The following is a 7,204-nucleotide window of genomic DNA, read 5'->3' as shown; positions in this document are numbered from 1 at the left end:
TTCTGTGACAGCAGCCCAAATGGACTAAGACAGCTCACATGGACTTTCCTTGGTCTGTCTGCCAGACAGGAATCAAGCTGTCTGTTGTCTCTTCTAATACAGACACAAAACTCATCAGACCAGGGCCCCTCCCTCGCAACCTAATTACCTTCCAAAGGCCCTACCTCCAGATACCACCACATTGAGGGGCCAACATATAAAATTTGGGAAGACACAACTCTTCAGTCCATGACACCCCCTGAAATCTTGGGATCCACCATTTCTACAGGGAATGGACATTTCTGTCCTTGCATATCCTGTGCTCCCCTTTCTTGTATGTGTCATAACTGATATGTTACCACAATTTCAATTAGAAACTGAAAAAAAATTGAGATTTTTCTTAAAAAAACCATGTAGGTATTAATAGTGACATGTGCTGTTATGAAAATCAGCTTGGGAGAAAAATAACTGGTTTTATACAATAAAAAGAACCTAGCATACTTTCTGGATTACCTGAAACAGTTAATAAAATAAGTGCTTACCTGAAGTTTCCTCTTTACATACAACTGAATAATCAGAAGATGATTTTTAATCAGGAGAGACATTATTAGGCAATTTCCGATTTGTTTTTCCCCCAAATTGGTTCCCTGCTATTCCAAAAGTTTAAGTAATATGTAGCTCCTTACTTTGTGCCTTAGAGAAAATCCTCTAGTAAAAGAATACAAAAGGCTAAATATGTGTTTACTTGCTTATCTCTTTTGGAGTAATTATGGTTTTTCTTAGTAGCTTCTTGCCTTTAAGTAATGCTCTTCCGTTTTGTTTACACGAAAGAACTATGAGTTTCCAGTAGGAGATGAAAGGAAGTTATTTCTAAACACTGAAAACGTTTTTGTTTTTGTTTTCTTGGTGGTAGTGAGAGCCTAAGGTGGTTTATTTAATTTTTAAGTCTGGATTTGAACCCATTTGGTAACTGATAGAGAAAAGTACACTTTAAGTAAGAAAGTTTTTATTCATATTTATTTGTTGAACATGTAGAATTGAAAGCTCTATTGAAAAACTAGGATTCAGTACGTGAAAACATTTCTGACGGCGAACACCCAATGAAACGCATTTCAAGCTATTCTTATTTGCATCTACGATCTTCTCTTAATGTTTCCCTTTAAACATTTTCTTTTGAACGGACATTTTCCATGAATATTAGCTGGGAGTATAGTTAAACTTAAAAGGGCAGGGAAATACTGCTCCTTTGTTTAAAGAACAGAGATAGAATTTGATTTTACCATAAAATGCGCCATTTTACGTGTGCACATCCGTGGTTTCTAATATATTTACAAGGTTGTGCAAACATTACTGCCATCTAATTCAAGAACATTCTCATCATCCTAACAAGAAACTCACACTCTTTAGCAATCATTCCTCATTCCCCCTTTCTCCCAGCCCCTGGCAACCACTAATCTACTTTCTGTCTCTATTGATTTGCTTATTCTGGACGGTTCATAGAAATGGAAACTACAATATGTGGTCTTTTGTGGCTGACTTCTTTCACTTGGCATAATGTATTCAAGGTTCATCTATGTTACCTTTTTCATCCTCTTAAAGATACCTCATGGAACAATAGCAATCAGTTTTCCCATGAAGGAGATGGAAACATACGTTAACTTGCTCTTGGGCATGAAAATCACATAATCACTCAACGAATATATATAAATATATATGGAACATCTCCACATGCCAGAAATATTTTACAAAGTGGGGTTGTGGCATTTAGGGGTGGTGGTGGTGGTGTCACATAAATCAATAGATAGCTAATGTAATATTAGATAGAAATAAGTACAATGAAGAAAAATAAAGCAAAATGAATGGATAGGAAGCATCAGGGGTATTGTTTTAGGTAAAGTGGTCAGGAAAGGGCCCTCTGAGCAGGTCACATTTGAGGTGAGACTTGAATGGAGGGAGGAAGTCACACAGAAGGGACAGCAAATGCAAAGGCTCAGAGACAGGAGTGTGTCTGGTGTATTGGAGGAACAAGGAAGGCAGTGTGACCGGAGGGCAATGAGAGGAGGAAGGTGAGCAGCTAAGTAGGAGGGCGGAGAGGGGACCTCGGGTAGGCACGGGCACAGCAGCTCCTCTGTCATAAGGGGACCTGAGGTGGAATATCCGAGTGCGAATGATGGCAGCTGGAAGATCTGGTGGTGGGAGGATGAGGCAGTTCTCTCTTGAATGTTTCTGTTACTTCAGTGTCACAAAAAAGGAAAGTGGTAGCTGACAGTGAGGAGGGGATAGTGGTGTCAAAAAGTTGAGAAAGAGAGAGAATGAATGGACTAAGAATATTTAGTGGGGTCATTTGGCAGCACTGAGGGACCCCTGGAAGGTTGTAATGTGTTTTTCTCCAGCCACTCAAGTCATCCAAGTGTCAGCATGAAGTTTGTGGGAAAGTTAGTTGTCACCAGGGTTGAAGTTTCACCAAGTGTGGAGGACAGTGGGAGAGAGGACAAGAGAGTTGAGGATATATGCAAGGAGGTGATGGTACAGGGACCATGCATGCAGTCTAAGCTGGGAGAAGAAAGGACAGAACCTGAGGAGTGATTGACTGGAGGGATGGTGGGATCAAAATATTGTTGGAGACTGAGTGCTGGAGGGAGTGAGCTAGGAAATAGGAGGTGGCATCTGGAGAGTTTGCAGATATTGCTTATGACAGACTCTACTGTATGACTCAGACTGGGTGGCTGAGGTGGGTGGAGGACAAGATTATTAGAAAAGTTAAAAAAAATAGGTCAGGTTATTGGGTCCTGTTTGTAAATAACAAAATCACCAATAATGATGACAAGAAAAATGGCAGAGAGATAGTGAGGCGGGTGCTAGAATGAAGGAAGGGGAAGCTGGCAGATGATGACAAAAAGCAGAGGCAGCAGGTGGTATAGTTTAATGCCATCTGTTTCAAGAGAGATGTGGATTTTCAGGAAGAAGGAGGATAATGATCTGGAATTGACAACGATGAACAAGAGCTTGCTCACCACGATCAGTGGTTTTTGAGTATATGACTGATCAGCATTAGGATGTGAACTAGTTCTATCTGATTTCAAATAATTTCTATAACCACTTCAGATTTGGATTAGAATGACAGTCCTTAGACCTAGATTTCAATATTCTCTTGCTATCTCTGCAGTGTAAACCACTTGGCCACCCTCAAAATTATGTTGCTTTACATAGTTGCCAAGATCCATTTTGAAAGTTGGATTCCTATTTTTTAAAAAAGTCCCTATCGTGCAATTGGTTAGTAGGTTGCAGAAACTAAATGCTCTGGCCTGTACTTTACCATAGTCTGGATTTTATAATTGCATCCCCCTGGTGTTAAATGCTCCTCTGTTCTCTGCAATTCCTGAAAACTGGTAATCAGATCTTGAGGCTGATCAAACTCAGGCTCATTTCTGGTAAAAATACCCCATAGGTGGTGTTATGTACTTGACTAGAGGCCGTGTAAGTTGGGCTGTCTCTCTTGGTGATGTGAGTAGCCACTTGATTCTTGCAGAGCTCTGTTATTAGATCCAGCTTTTCATCAGAATGAAGGATGTCGGTATTTTACCAGTTCTTTTTATTAGATTAATAGCTTTGGGGGGAAAAAAACACAAACTATTTCCCTCCATCAACTGTGAGTTACCCTGAGATACAAATCACTTAGGAGGAACAGGCTATACCCTCTGCTCACTTCTAAAAGAGGCTTATCTGAGAGCCCCTGTGTTTTTAAGGATGCATATATTTTGCCTTTAAAGTATTTAATTGTAGTTTGTCCTACTTTTAAAATTAAACTACCTTTACAGGATGCAGTTGCACATTGTGGCTTAATATTTGCAGTTTAAGGGGAATATATGACAGGATTTAGTTCTAACACCTTTGAAGAGGACTGCACAGAAAAGCATTCAAATCTTCAACAAGCAGCTTTCCAATGATCTGCTGCATTCACAAAAGCTCATAAAATATTAAACTCTTATGAAAGGTGACCAACTAAATAATTTATGAAAACAAAGTTTCAAGTCAGTGCAAGTACAGTTACAGCAAATGGATATTCTATTTTTCTCTACAGGGAAATGTCCCAGGGCTGGAGGCTATAGTGGCTTTGGAATCAGATAGACGAGGTTTGAATTCTCCTTCGCTTATTACGGTGACTTGGAGGAACTTACTCTACAGATCCTAAATATACCATAAGAAAGTGTGAAATCATGCATATTCTAAAACATTATACATTTCTAAAACATTAGAAAATACATATGTTTTGGCAAAAGCCTCCTTTTTATTCCTTTGGTTCAAGGTAGGGGATGAGGTAAGGAACATGACTAATTGCTAGATGTTGTTAATTATGGAAAAAAATTAACAGTAAAAGATGTTGTATTGAGGACATGCCATCTTTTGTTCTCAGGGCGGTAGCAGCGTGGTCAGTTTTGGGCTGAAACACTTTTTACTCCATGCTGATGTAACAGCATCTGGTCCGCACCACGCAGGTGTGCACCAGTGGATCCCTACAAGACAGCTTAGAGAGGGAACTGGGCAAATGCCAGAGTTAGGTTTGTCTTTGGTTCCACTAAGACTCTAATGGAAGACTGAACAGCAGTGAGACAGAAATGCACTCTAAATTGCTTAGAAAATAACCATAACGTACCTAGACATTTGCTTTGTATTACTGTTAAACTTAGCCCTCTGTCTCAACCTGCCTTGCTTCCCACCCCTTCTCCCAGACTGAGTCAGTACTACTCCATCCCTAGTTTGGCTCCCTGCCTTACTGGAGTCCTATTATCCCATAGTTGTTTCATCTCTTGTGACTGTGCCGACATAGTTGTTAATTCAGAGGGCATCAAAATGATTTCCAAGTCAGTGAGAAACAAGTACAAACACTGGAAAATGTATCCCCACCCCTTAAATTTTCATTCGAATCTGTTGATTAGAATTATATGAAAATTGAGATAACTGAGGGAATGGGGTAAAACTGTTAAAACACAAAAAGGATTTTACAAAGTATTACTTCTGTTCATATCTTTTCACAGTCTTATTATATGTGTAATGTAAATTCTGTGGGTACTGTCTTTGTAGAGTTACATTTTTATAAACTTTTTATTGAAGTGTAATACCCATATAGTGGGATTTGCATTTTTAAGGTTATTATTTAGTGTCATATAGCCTTGACTGCCTTATTAATTTGTTGTGACCCTTTAAAACACTTCTTAAAAATTGTGAATTTATGCGATAGAATATTTTCAGCTTCAAAGTGGCATTAAGTTCAGTTGTGTTCAGACTTAGTTCTGAGTAATGTGGAGAACAATGTGTAGTATTTGATATTGGCCAATGTACTTATAACTCTTGAAATCAACAAGCTGACAAGCTGAATTAAAGAAGTAGTTCAACCTAGACCTTCAAGGTTATATTTTTACATTCACTTTTACACATATATGCAATTTATGGTATACTTAACAACTGTTAACTTAGAAAGAATGAACAGATTTTGCAACCAAGAGTTGGAATGGAAATAATTTCTGAGATAGAGATCAAATTGTGTTTATAGACACCATTATTGGCAGATTTACTATCAGTCATTTCCTGTGGGATATTTCACTGGGACATAATTGTATGCCTTGATTATTCATTAAATAGCCTTTGCTCCATGGAATAAAAATACTATAGGACTATAATAGTAATGCATGCAAATTATAGTTTAACATTTCACAGTATTTTCCACATAAGGATTAAGATTATTTAACAAACAAACAAAAGTATTTCTTATTCGTAACTAAAAGAATTTTAAAACAACACTAATACAATATGGTCTAGTGAAGAGTTAGGCAATAGACTGGAAATTAAAGCTGTTTGTTTCTTCTAAATTAAAACTAATATTCAAAAATATTTATTCATCACGTATATATATAAGATGCTATACTTATACTCTGTAGAGAATACAGAAGTTAATTATAGACAGTCTCTGCCCTTAAGGAATTTATGAATTTTCTTGTAGGATAGATAAGGCATGCTTTGTAGAAAACAAAAACCAATAAATATACTATGAATGGATATGAATAAAGTACTCCTAGAGTTTGGAAGAATGAGAGATCATGTCCATCTGGAATATCAGAGATGACTTCTGAGAGAAGGCAGATGGGTGGAGTCTTAAAAGGATGGATAAGATTTTTGCAAATAGAGATGCAGGTAAAATTATTCCAGGAGGCAGGGACTAGATGCTAAAGAAAGTAGTAAATGGCAAAGCACATTTAGAGATCGGAGTCTTTAACTGGTGGGGAAAAAAGAAACTTACATAAATATATTTGGAAATTGGATAAATTAGGACAAGATTCTTTCTTTCTTCTTTCTTTCTCTCTCTCCCTTTCTTTTCTTTCTTCCTTCTTTCCCTTCCTTCCTTTGTACCTTCTGCCCAACGTGGGGCATGTGGGGCTCGAACCTACCACCCCAAGGTCAAGAGTTGCATGCTTTACTGACTGGGCCAGCCAGGTGCCCCAGGATTAAATTCTTTTATTTAGTTATGCAAACATTCATTTATTCAACAAATATTTCTTTAATTTTTATTATGTGCGAGTACTGCGCTGGGAGTTAGGAGTACATTCATGAGCTACTCAGACAAAGGCCCTTTCTAAAAGTAAACATTTGAAAAAATGTAACTGGGGGCATCTGGATGGCTCAGTCAGTGAAGTGTCTGACTTGGGATGGAGTCCTGCGGGGCATGGGGCTCCGGGCTCAGTGGGAAGTCGGCTTCTCCTTCTCCCTCGCCCCCTCCCCCCGTGCTCTAATAAATACAATCTTTAAAAAAACGTAACTGAAATCAGAGATGACAGCAACGATGATTCTTACCAATCAGGGATAGGCCCATTCACCTGTGACAACTCAAGGTTCTTTGCAACTGTTACAAAGAATACGGGATTTAATGTTTTTGAGAGAATTGGCATTTCCAAATAACACTGTTTCCCAATTTCAACGCAATTGTTTCTCAACCAAGTTTTCATTAAAGTGAAGTGTTAGCGAGATGATTGGGGGGGGCACTATTTCTGCGGCTCCACTTTGCAAGTTTTGGTTGATAATCAGAATTTTGTGTTAGCACGCATTAAGAAAAGAAAAATACGCTTAGAGGGACAAGGGGGTGATTTTTTGGGCAAAAGGATTCTTCCTAACTGAAAAGTAATCGCTGCAAATTTCCTTTAAAAAGCTAGCTCCCCGTGCCAGTAAGATAACT

Source organism: Ailuropoda melanoleuca, chromosome 2 (genome assembly GCF_002007445.2).
Source record: "Ailuropoda melanoleuca isolate Jingjing chromosome 2, ASM200744v2, whole genome shotgun sequence".
Taxonomy (NCBI): Eukaryota; Metazoa; Chordata; class Mammalia; order Carnivora; family Ursidae; genus Ailuropoda; species Ailuropoda melanoleuca.
This window is presented reverse-complemented; position numbering follows the sequence as displayed.